At 40.1% G+C, this 12,770-nt stretch overlaps 2 long non-coding RNA genes across 8 annotated transcripts; both read right to left on the bottom strand.

The window, feature by feature from the left end:
• Positions 1 to 727: 727 nt before the first annotated feature.
• LOC124687243 lies at positions 728 to 2,236 on the bottom strand. The gene is made up of 2 exons (XR_006998159.1): positions 2,196 to 2,236; positions 728 to 1,048 (listed from the first exon to the last, which is right to left on the bottom strand). It is a non-coding gene; the product is annotated as an uncharacterized LOC124687243 (long non-coding RNA).
• Positions 2,234 to 6,573, bottom strand: LOC124687214. 7 transcript variants are annotated; one of them, XR_006998148.1, is made up of 6 exons: positions 6,192 to 6,571; positions 5,951 to 6,039; positions 4,222 to 5,209; positions 3,541 to 3,747; positions 3,298 to 3,370; positions 2,795 to 3,193 (listed from the first exon to the last, which is right to left on the bottom strand). It is a non-coding gene; the product is annotated as an uncharacterized LOC124687214 (long non-coding RNA). The 7 variants fall into 7 exon arrangements; XR_006998155.1 differs by adding an exon at positions 2,234 to 2,279 and having other exon boundaries at positions 3,047 to 3,747; XR_006998141.1 differs by adding an exon at positions 2,736 to 2,786 and having other exon boundaries at positions 3,047 to 3,747.
• Positions 6,574 to 12,770: the final 6,197 nt, after the last annotated feature.

Genomic DNA, 12,770 nt, shown 5'->3' with positions numbered 1-12,770 from the left:
TTTTTGAAGTTATTTAAAAGTAATTTCCAAAATGGAGTTTTTATAAACCTTAGTTTCAAAATATTTTCCAACCATACTCTATTTGTTCGGAGGTTCTGAAATTTATAAAATCTTTATTTAATAAAAGAGTTTAAAACCATAAAAGGGCACTATAGCCACATAGACATGTATGTCAAATTTTGGTTTTACAAAATTTATATTTTTGTTCCAAATTTAGCCTCATGCTAAAGAATTTTTAATAACGAATCCAACGATACCTTATTTGTATTTTTCCGATTATTTTTTAGCCTCCAAATATGTATTTTCATTAAAAAAAGAAAAGAAAAGAAAAGAAAAAAGAAGGCGCAGCCGACCGAGCAGCCCACCACCCGCACGCGGCAGCCAGCGCGGCGTCGCCCACGCCGCGGCCCACCTGGCCAAATCGGCCCATCCGGACGCCCAGCCTTCCCCGCGCCCCGCGTCCAGTGCGCCGCTCGCCTTGCTCCGGCCCAGCTCGCCACCCCGCGGCCCAGCGCGCGCCGCACGCCAGCAGCTGCACAGCAGCCGCCGCACCCCCTGCCCCGTTTTTCCTTTTGTTTTAGTCCCACATCGCCACCTTAAGTAAACTAGATTTAGATGTGCGCCTTGGCGCACGACCCCGTGAATTTCGCACCAATATTAATACGTGTTTTAGCTTTTAAAAAATGAAGTGAATAGAAAGATATTGGGATAAAACAAACAAAACCACAAACGGAGTAGCACACACATATACATTGAAGGAAATAGATAAATATTTTGGGGCTCGCCTTGGCTCACGGCCCCAATAAACAGTTTGTAAAACACTATATTAAGCATCTGTAGAAATCAAATGGAAGACTATCAGATGGGTGAAACAATATGTAAATCTTTATTAATACATGTCAGTGAAACAATATGTAAATCTTCATTAATAAACATGTCTTACTATGAACTAAAGTCAACAACCTATACACTGCTTGCTCGAAGGAAGTAGACTGGGACTTCTCCAATAGAATGATGTATATGACGGAGAGAATGCTATGGTTTAAACCTAGTAAGAAAAGGACGGAAGATCATATTAGCTAAGGGTAAAAGGTATCAGCCTTGTCCGGTACATAAAAAACATTTGTGGTTTCTTGTTTGTAGTCTGAGAAAGTAAATCATTTTTATGCATCATTCTGATTTAGTTCCAAGTCAGCTGTAGATACATATGCTCACTCAAATCTTACTTTAGTTCGATAACATATTCTATTTCACAGGGTTCAATAGAATATTTGGTCAACTTGCGTTTCAGATTTTACATTAGCTTCTAAAAATAAATTGGATAACAAAACCTGAGTTAATCTATTAGTTCAGCTAAATCACATATTAGTGCGGATTAAGCGATGCCCTCAGTAATAATTGGAATGACTAAATATATTTTTGAGTCCCTAAGTTGTTCCCTTAATATTATGAACTTCATCCATCGTAGTTTGGGCAAGAGAAGTTAACATGTGTCAAGTTTCCTATTTGTTAAGAGAAGGAACTTATATACCTATATGAGCTCAACTGCTACTAATGCCTATGGTATTGTGTCTATTTTTTTAATTTTAATTAAGAGAATCTAACTCATCTGTTGTAGAATTCAACTATGCTTTAGAATATACACTATTTTTTAATTTTAATGGTTGAGTTTTATTTTCAAAGGGAAAACTGTAGTGTTTTAACAGGTATATTATCTGTATTGATTGATAATAGAACCCAAAATCCAAGATCGAGAAGTGGCTATTCTCCAGCCTAGCACACAAACCTGCTACTCGAAGGGATCGGAAGCGCATCTCACAGCAAAAGGAAATTGGGTAAGAACTTTCAAACTAAAAACAAATGATTTTATGCCATAGGAATCTGAACCACTACGTAACGTAGATGTTTTTTGGATTATCATGGAGCCAGCGGAAAATAATCAGCAATGCCTCGAGAACATACCAACAACTTAAAGGAATATGCAGCTAAAATTATTACTATTTGAGGTATTTTCCAATGTAATTGTAATATATATCTTCCAGAAATATGTGCATTTAAAAACTCTAGTAAGCTTGAAACAGGATGCAGTTTGGAATGCAACCATCTATATATTATATTATATTTCTCCAATGAAATATATACGCCAAAGTACCATCAAACATTGCGAAAAGAAACTCATCATAATCCTGTTATACCTGAAGCAAAATAATTCGGATGCATTGAGCATTGCAAGCCCGAGTGACATGTAAGCTGCAGCTGGAACCACCCTTCCAAATACCCTGCGTTCAAGATAATAACATTTTAAAAGAGGAAACCATAGGATTCATGAAGAAAAGACAGGCAACAAAAGTAAGAGAGCTTTTAAACGTCATATTGGCCGAAGAAAAAGGATCATCTATTGATAAATCAATCAGGCTGAAGGGGGCTACATTCTTAATTAGTTCTGGTGAGATAGCACTAAGTGTATTGGAAAATTATCCAAAATATTTTACAACAATTAACTCTTTTGGTCTCCAGCCCTTTGACTAACTTATTGGTACACGGTTCCATTGCCGGTAGTTGTTTTCACTGACTTCTACAGAAAATTCTCATGTTATGACTAAGTTAGAAAATACCATACCACTTGGAACGAGAGGAAAAACTGACCTTCTAAATTTCCATGTTTCTATACTTTCCATAAAGAGCATTTGACTCAAGAAGTCCACAATGTCCAAACTACTACTACGTATTGAATGGCTCCAAGCGACTGTTGAGATCTTGAACACCCACCTCTAGTGATCCGTTGGCTAGTGACAAGCAGATATATTAGTCAAAAACTGTAGTTTAGGGATAACTGGACATGCTAATTTATAGTGTAAAATATGATAATCCAACCATGACTTCTACTCACAATAATAGTTTCGATTTAAATAAGAAAATTCAGTGTAGAAGGATACACAGTAAAACGATTCTAAATCGTCAAAATTCAACATCTCATATAATGCACATACCTAACATACATAATTCGTAAGTGGAAATATTGATATACATGGTTGTAATGACCTACATGTCAGGAAACAATGTTTTCACGAGAACATATTCTTGATCTCTAATTGTTTGTCCAAGAGAGCTCCAAAAAGAATGAAGTCACTCACAATAGTACATAAACAGGGAAGACACCTGATCTCACCCCTTCAGTATACAACCTATTTATCTGATCAATTAGAAAATAAAACCATATAACAATTACCATTTAAAGGAAATAATCTTAATAGCTTGAGAACACTACTCTTCCTGCACCTAGAATGACCAAATTACCATAAGAATTTTTCAAGAGAGGACATTTGCAAATCAGAATGCCTTTTGAGAGTTCACTTCTTGATCATGATATCTGTGAAGTAATGGTGATTAGAAAAATATAAAGGTGGTCAAATTATCCAAATACTGTCACATAGTTATGAATAAACAACTCAACCTATGCAAAGGCAAGGAGTTCAAGCCATTAGAGAAAACTAAAATATGAAAACCAAAGGTACCAAAATCTGAGCATAAAGTTGGTACCTGAAGGGTCAACAAATACAAGGACGTGAGACATTCCAAAATGAGACCAGCAGACAAGTACATAGGAAGGAAAAAATATAAGACGAGGCAACATAACGGAGCTTCGCATCTCAACATCAAACACCAGATGGAATTGTCGAATAAGAAAACCTTGCGGACATACAATTCTCACTGATATTCAAGATAGCAGACACATGCATCATGCACCTATCAAGAAACATAGGAACCAAAATAAATAAATATAAGATCACCAATTAATACCTATAACACAAGTAAGCCGAAATGCAGAAAAATAATATTGTAGTGAATGCGAAAAATTAAAATAACATAAAATCCAATAGCCTAGTAAATACCACTGACAAAGCATGGGAAAATATCAACTTTAACTTAAAAAAATCTCAAACAGTAATTATGTTGCCAAACATGAAAAATACTGAATAGTGTCCACACAAGATCTGAAAGAAGAACATTTCAGAATAGTGACGTGAAATCAACAAAACCTTCACATGATGGATGACACCGAATGTGGGAAACAGACTACAGAGGCAGCGGTGAGGCATCCAAAGCATGCAAGCCAGCAAGGAGTAGGAAAGTCAGCGGGTCAGTGGCGGCACAAGCAGCCTACACTGCACCGCGAGTACAGTGGCTGCGAACATGAGCATCTAGACCTTTGCAAATTACCTTGTTGTAGTCTTGGCGTGGAAATGCTGGCATGAAAGTGAAATAATGTAACCTAAGGCCCTTGCTTCAACAAATGAAAGTACTTCTGCTTCTCATGCATTTTAATATTTGCAATGGATCTCTAAAATCCATCAACCTATCCCTCCTCTTGTTTCCTGCAGAGCACATCAAGAAACCAATAGTAGTAGAGTGCATTGGCTCAAAGCATCTGACAGCGCCGTGTATCAGCATCAGAAAGACAAGGCCAGCCATCATTCACCAAGCCACTATCAGCCAACAAAATAAGAAAGAATTTTAAGAACGTGCCTCATCTTATCTCTTATTAGTACATCTATAGTAATAAATCCATGAGCTAAATATGCACGAGTATTTGCAGTTTATGGCATGTGTTGAAGCTGCAGCATTATTTATTAACGTTGTAAGTTCATGACAAACTAAGGGATTAATGGATCAATCAATAAATAGGAAGAAGCCATCTTGCAATAGCCTATCCTCCAATCTAAATTATTAGAGTAACACTACAGGGTCTGAAAAGATGGAGACACCTATATAACCTTTTCAGAGATTATGCACACACCTATGCTACCTTTGCTTCAAAGTGTCTGGGCTGGGGACACTGCATGGAAAATCGCCACCAGGGTGCCAAAGCGCACAGACATGAGAGAACAAAAGAAAGGGAAACAAAAAGGGGGATTTAGGGAGTAGTGGAAAAGATAAGATTCACCTTTCTTGTGCAAGCCTGATATCACCCCATTTGATGGTGACAGAAAAGACCTTGCAGCGGCTCACTCGACGGCTCAGACCATCGGACAGATACGGACAAATACAGAGGTCTATACCTTGGATCAACAGCATTCCAAGAGACCATGGCATATGTGAATTGTAGCGGCTCGATGACTCGAAAAGTCAGACAAATACAGAGGTCTGTACCTTGGATGGATCAACAACATTCCAAGGGACCATGGCATATGTGAATGGTGGCGGCCACCTGGATGGAACACAAGCTCATATGAATTCTCTCTCCCAAAAATTAGGGTACTTAATTGCAATATTGCAAACAGCTAGATGAAGTGTAAATATTAGATAAATTAATCTTAGCTAGGATTTTCACCAAACACATTGTAAGCAAAGATAGAAATGGATTTGCACAAACAAAGGTGACATATTCTGGGGACTGGATCAATTAGGAGGAGTATGCCTCCACTTTTACAGCGCGGGCGACGACTTGCTATCATCCCTCCCTGCAGAGCAGCATTCCAGAGAGAAAGAAAGAGATAGAGATTGCCTACACGTACCGGGCAAACATTACATGAAGAAAGGCAGGCCAAGCAGGTATAGGTGAAGGACGACTAGGGGTGTAGGTTGCGGCAGAGCTCGATTGGGGATGATGAGGGAGCGGACAAGAAAGGGCTGGAGGAGGCGCACGGTCACGCCGGCGGACATCGGCAACAAGCATCAGCAGGGGTGGAGGATATGTCTTACGATTGGCTAGCGTGCACTATATATGGTTCAGATCTGAAAATGGTAAAACGGTTCTAACCACCACCTGCTATATTTGGAACAAATCTTGTGTATATCATCTTCTTCTTCCATAACTTCACTGCAGCAACTACCGATTAAGATTTCCACAGCCCCAATAAAGAGATACTGGAAGAAAATCTCAGAAACACGAAGAGAAAGATCGCTAGCTTGCACTATGATTCATATCTGAAATAGTTCTAACCATTACCTGCTAGATTTGGGTCCAATCAACTGTAGAACTTTTCTTCTTCTTTCACAACACAGGTGTACCAAAATAATTTGAGAAAAAACGCAACCCTGCAATTAAATCAATAGGTGTAAGAACATACTTGATTTCACAGGAAATTAGGTATTACAGTAGGCCTCAATCTGAAGGAATAGGGTGCAGAGGAGTAGGGTGCAGTGAGGGGTGAGTACAGGGCCATCTCTCTTCTCCAGAAGCAACAAACCTTCGTCAGAAACGAACGAAGACGGCGTGAGCTGCAGCAGAGACCTTTGCCCGCCGGCGAGGTCTGGTGACGAGCCGCCAAGACTCCGGCGTCGCCACGATTTGAGAAGATCTCCACCTACCTCTGCCCCAACACCCGCGCCGTCGTCCAGAGCTCCAGAATCGATGCCTTGTACATCTCCACCACCATGCACGAACCCACTTGCTGCTGATGGAAGAGAGGAAGAGAGAGAAACATCAAGATGAAGGGGATTGGGGAGGGGAGCAGCGAACGAGAGAGAGAGAGAGAGAACGAGATGGTAGAGGAAAGGGAAGGGAGTGGACTTGCAGGACCGGGCGCCGCGCCGTCGACCCAAGAGGGCGTCGCGCCTCACGGGAGAGGAGGGCGTGGGGAGCCGCCGCCGCTAAGGTGAGAGGAGGGCTGCGGGAATAGGTTGCTGTGTCCACGGGCGGCGCCGCTCCTCGCGAGGAAGAGGGAGAACGAAGGGGCGCGGGCGTGGGTGTGGCTGGGGCGCTCGTTTTGTCTCCTCGCACGACCGGGCCGGGATGGGCTTTTAGTGACCCATGGATAAAAAGTGGGTCTGTGGGAGGGCCTCAGCGCCCTGGACGGAACGGTCGGCCGAGATCGCACCACGTCAGCTCGATCGGACGGCCCAAAATCCAAACGCCTATGAGAGCTCCTGAGCAGCAATCATACCGTGAGATTGCCTCCAGCCTACACCCTATATAAAGGATCCAAAGGGCAGCCCAAACACATCCAGCGTCCAACGCCTTCTCTCTTCCTCCCGTGCCCAGCACATTCGCGAGGCACACACGCGACGCAACATCCGTAACGCTATTTTGGGTAACGCCGCGACCCAACGCAACCTTGACCCGGTAATAATTTTATTCCCGCACTTTTTTCTAGATTATTGCATGTAACTTCACAATTTTATTTATTTAGATCTACACCTCTATTTATAATAGTGGTTCTTCCGTTAAGTTTGTAATTAGGTTCTCTACACCTCTGTTTATAATAGTGGTTCTTCCGTTAAGTTTGTAATTAGGTTCTCTACAACTTTCATGTAGGAAGTTTTTCCATCCGAGCAACTTGTTTGGAGAACTTTTCGTACATCATTAGAACAATAACCACTTCGGTATAATTTTGTAAAATCCATATCTTGAGTTCTACACGTCGGTTTCCGACAAACCATATACCGTTGGAATCAGCAAATCACGTAGATCATGTTAGACACTTTGCATGTCAGTTTCGCCCACTCTATTTTCGCGGTATTCCTTTGATCTGCAACATCGTCTATAAAATAAATCCTACAAACTTTTTCCGAGAGATTCTTTTGGCGATACGTTTGTAATGGAATTCTCTACAACTTCCGTTTAGAAAGGTCTTCCATCCGGAAAACTTCTTCTAATAACTTTTTGCGAAAAGTGCAGACCTATAAGTGGTTTCGACATAGTTCCTTTAGCCAAAATGACCTTCATGATCATACCCATTTTCTAGGACCTGTTATAATTCTTTATCATGTTCACACATAATGCATAGTGTGACATGTCCTAGTTTAGATTTTTTCCTTGCTTTAATAGGTTGGAGATACTCTACCCATATCGCATGTGATGAACCCTTGTTATCCATTAGGCTCCGCGAATCAAATGCCGATATCATTCACGCATGTACAATCTCATGCCATTCAACCCTTCCACTTAGTTCGAACTATTCAACTTTCAAATGAGTTATTTGAGTAGTTCAATATATCATTAGTTCATATCCAATGGTATGTGTGACCTTGTGCTACTACGATAAGTGTTGTCACACTATGTCAATTGCATAAGACTTGTTTTACAATGTTCCATCCAATAGCACCATCGTCCAAAATATTTGAATCACTTTGCAAATATTCAAATTCAAATATGAGAATTTGAGTATATGTCCATTATCGATTTCTATAATCCTTCCTCAACATGATTCTTTTGTGAAGATGAAACTTATGATCACATCCAGACACCAATACCACTAGACACTCTACCTTGAATCAATATCGTGTCTATCTAAATTGTTTTTCATTCATTCCTTTGACTAGTTTAAAACTATTCAAATTACAAATGAGTAATTTGAGTAATTCCATATATCATTAGTCCATACCCAAACCTATGTGTAACTCATACTATCTTAGTAAGTGTTGTCACACTTTACTAAATAATGTTTTGAGCTGCGCCATTTGAGACTCGTGTGATTTTGTCACATGGATCATTCCATTTACCCATTCTTGAGTAACAAACAACATTTGACCATAGGTTCTTGTCAATCATTTTCTTTCCATGTATTTGACTCATCCGTTCAATATCTCCAACTCATATCTTGCAAACCAAACCTCATGCCACACCTTAGTACCATAGAGCGATTTCGGATTGTTGTATTGTTTGATTTTGTTGTTGTTGTTTTGAATGGTGTGTTTATGTTTTGATATATTCTATGTTATAGTTTGTACGGAGAGGCACGTATTATGATTAAGAGAAGTGAACGCGCTTCGACTACCAAAAAGGCAAGTGACATTCAAATCCTACTTATTTTCTATTATGCATTAGTGTTTTTCAAGTAGTATGCATGATAGATTTTGTTTTCAAAAGTGAAGTGTATATGCTATGCTTAGTAAACCTGGTAGTGTGAAGCCGCTCTCAAGATAATTGCTAGGATGCTATTTCGCTTTGCAATATCAAATGCCAATGTTGTTTCGTTGTTGGATGGGAGTGTTTGAAAATTTAAAATTAACAACCCTAATGAAACACCTGGGTGGATTGGTTGATTGGTGGGCGGCTGCTCAGGTCCACGCCCCGAGTGGGCTAAAGTGGTGAATCCCTGAGAGTTGGCATGTTGTTGTGGTTGTGGTTGGCCACCCAGGATTAAAGAGATTACTATGTCGTCCATGTTTTAGTTAGCTTCCAGTGCAGCCTTATGGTATTATGGGCTCTGCCGGGATTAAGTAAGTTGTGAGGGTTCAACTTGTGGCTAGACAGCGGGTGGAGGCGACGGCCAAGGGAACGGGTCTAGTTTGTATGGTTGAATTCTTCTTCTGAAAGATATTGTCTCATTCTTCTCTTGGGAAGGGTGGGTCGTAAGGTGAAAGTGCACAACCTCTCGAGAGTTAAACCTAAGATCTTAGTCGTGTCCCCGGTTATGGACAATTTGAGCTTCTAGGCAGGGAATGTACGGAGGAATCTCATCATCTTTTCTGAATGTATTTAAAATTTGATCAACTTTGAAAAAAACTCATGGGAGATGTAACCATGTGATTATTCTAAAACCCATGGAGGATTTAACCATGGTGTGATTTCATAATGTCATTCAAAGATTTTCAAAATGTTTTGTTTTAAATAAAATGTAGGATAAAATTGGCTTTATGCAAATTTGCCTAAACTCCACTAGCCAAATATCATGTAGATAGTCATGCCTAAAAATGCCACCATATAAGTGTCATTTGCCAGTACATCATTGTACTGACCTCCATTCGTGGGGCTGCATATTCAAACGTGCAGGATTTTCTGAGGAGAAGTACGTGATAGGATCTCGAGTCTACATTCCAACATGACTGCCTGTGGCACATGAAGATGATGAAGGCTCATTGATAATCTACTTTCCGCTGTGGTTGTTCTGAACATTGTTGAGCTAGTCCAAGTGACTATGCAATTTGTAAGGTTTTACTTTACCCTCTGGATCAAAGATGTAGTAATTTGATACTATTGCAATGATTACTATATTTTGTAATGTGTGTGCTATCAGTGATCCCGGGAATAGCACTATACACAGGTATCTTGCCTTTATTAAAAGGTAGGGTGCTACAGAATGGTATCAGAGCATAGAGTTGCCTGTAGAATCGAGACCCTAGGTTTGGATTAGAAATAGGAGACCCTAGGATGAAAGTTTTGTCTAATCCTATTTCAATTAAAAATATGTTTCGATTTTGAACCTCTTATATTCTCATCTATTCCATCTTCAAAATTGTTTTCCTCTCACCTTAGATGTCCCACTTCATGAAAACCATCAAGGAGGTAGAGAAGATAACTTGTGCAAGAACTGAGGGACTGATGCTTCATATTACATTTTCAATTCCGCAAGAAGTGTTTCATGGAAGACCAAAGAAGAACTTGAAGGAAGACTTTGATGCAGACTGCACAACACACGAAGGATACACCGAAGGAGTAGAATAGAAACCTGATGCATCTAATATAGAAATATACTAGACCACCATTAGTTCTCTTTTAGCGAACCAACGATAAAGTAACAAAGTATTGATCTTACCAAATTGAGGTATGACCATACTAGGTTGTTTGTGTTTCAAACATACTGCTTGGTGCTTGTTAGATGTTGTTTGTAAGATGTTTTTCCTTGATCTGATGTGTTTGGGTAGGAAATCTTCTTTAGAATCTTTCTATCTATTCTCATCTATACCCAACCCAGAGAATGTTTTCTCGGCAACTCGCCATGAAGACAACAGTAGTGAAGCCAACCTTGATGTTTCCCATCAAAGTGAAGAAGAATAGGATGTGAGATACACAAAACCCTAGTTAGAGATCGATAGAAATATTTTCAAAACAATTCAATAATGGGGATTGAAACATTGATTCAATTCTCCATGGAAGTTTTTATCAAATTTGTGAGGTTGACCAAGAGTTATAATACGAGATGTACCAAACCGAAAACAAGGTAATGATTGGGTGCGACATGGATTGGCCCCCATGACGACTACTCATATTGTTCGCTCTTGGTATGAGGAATGGTAAATCTAGAGATACGTACCTACAAGAGAGACGTCGATGTTAAGCCTGAACCATAGGGTGGATAAATATTATACCCTTATAGTAGGCAAGTGCTGCCAACCGTAGGACTACGGTGAGTTTGAAGACCCAACCACTAGATGAAAAATAGTGAAAGATTTCAAGATAGAATATGAAGGATGACTTGAAGTAATCTCATGTTGGTCTTTCGTTTGACCCAAGGAGTGAACCCTTATTTTCAAAAGTAGTTCAACGACCAACCATTTGGATTAGAAGCCTTACTATGAAGAAACCTATTCGACTCACCTTGGAGAGATATGTCGTTTACCATATGTGAATAAACATTCGCCTATTGGACTTTAACTCAGAAGTCATAAGACATAAGCCATAGATGTTTTCAAAAGATGACCTGAGACCTAGTTCCATCCAAGAAGAACTTAGCCTAAACCCAAGACCCAAGACCCAAGACTATCTACAAAAGTTTCTTTTAAGGGTGGTAGAAGCCATATCCTTGGATTATGGATTTACACCAGATACCGCATGAGATAGTATATGGAAGGTATCATAATGAGTTCCCCATGGTCGAGTGTACTCAAGTAAAATAGAATACCCATGGGATGAGTGCCCTCATATGAATGGATATAGTGGATGGTATGATCGTATATGGTTTAGTGTAACCTTTTCAAAACTCAAGGTTGACTTCCAAATCTCCTTGGAGATGCTCGAAAAGAAGCAATAGTGAGTATGAACCTATTAGAAGACCTGAACCCAAAACCTTTTATTTCTGCCTTTCTCAAATCTCGAGGACGAGATTTCTTTTAAGGGTGGTAGTCTGTCACATCCCGAAATTTTCTAAATTTTGGAATGAAAAATAAAAATAAATTTAATGCTTGATTGTTTGAACTTGATTAAAAATTCACAAGAAATTAAAACTTTTTGAAGTTATTTAAAAGTAATTTCCAAAATGGAGTTTTTATAAACCTTAGTTTCAAAAGAGTTTCCAACCATACTCTATTTTGTTCGGAGGTTCTGAAATTTATAAAATCTTTATTTAATAAAAGAGTTTAAAACCATAAAAGAGCACTATAGCCACATAGACATGTATGTCAAATTTTGGTTTTACAAAGTTTATATTTTTGTTCCAAATTTAGCCTCATGCTAAAGAATTTTTAATAACGATCCAACGATACCTTATTTGTATTTTTCCGATTATTTTTATCCTCCAAATATGTATTTTCATTAAAAAAAAGAAAAGAAAAAGAAAAGAAGAAAGAAAAACGAAGGCGCAGCCGACCGAGCAGCCCACCGCCCGCGCGCGGCAGCCAGCGCGGCGTCGCCCACGCCGCAGCCCACCTGGCCAAATCGGCCCATCCGGACGCCCCAGCCTTCCCCGCGCCCCGCGGCCCAGTTCGCCGCTCGCCTTGCTCCGGCCCAGCTCGCCACCCCGCGGCCCAGCGCGCGCCGCACGCCAGCAGCTGCACAGCAGCCGCCGCACCCCCTGCCCCGTTTTTCCTTTTGTTTTAGTCCCACATCGCCACCTTAAGTAAATTGCCTCCAGCCTACACCCTATATAAAGGATCCAAAGGGCAGCCCAAATACATCCAGCGTCCAACGCCTCCTCTCTTCCTCCCGTGCCCAGCACATTCGTGAGGCACACACGCGACGCAACATCCGTAACGCTATTTAACGCCGCGACCCAACGCAACCTTGACCCGGTACGTAACTTAACAATTTTATTTACTTAGATCTACACCTCTGTTTATAATAGTGGTTCTTCCGTTAAGTTTGTAATTAGGTTCTCTACAACTTTCAT

This window comes from Lolium rigidum, chromosome 1 (assembly GCF_022539505.1).
Source record: "Lolium rigidum isolate FL_2022 chromosome 1, APGP_CSIRO_Lrig_0.1, whole genome shotgun sequence".
NCBI lineage: Eukaryota > Viridiplantae > Streptophyta > Magnoliopsida > Poales > Poaceae > Lolium > Lolium rigidum.
Note: the sequence above shows the minus strand (reverse complement) of the source record. Positions and strands in the feature narration are given on the sequence as shown.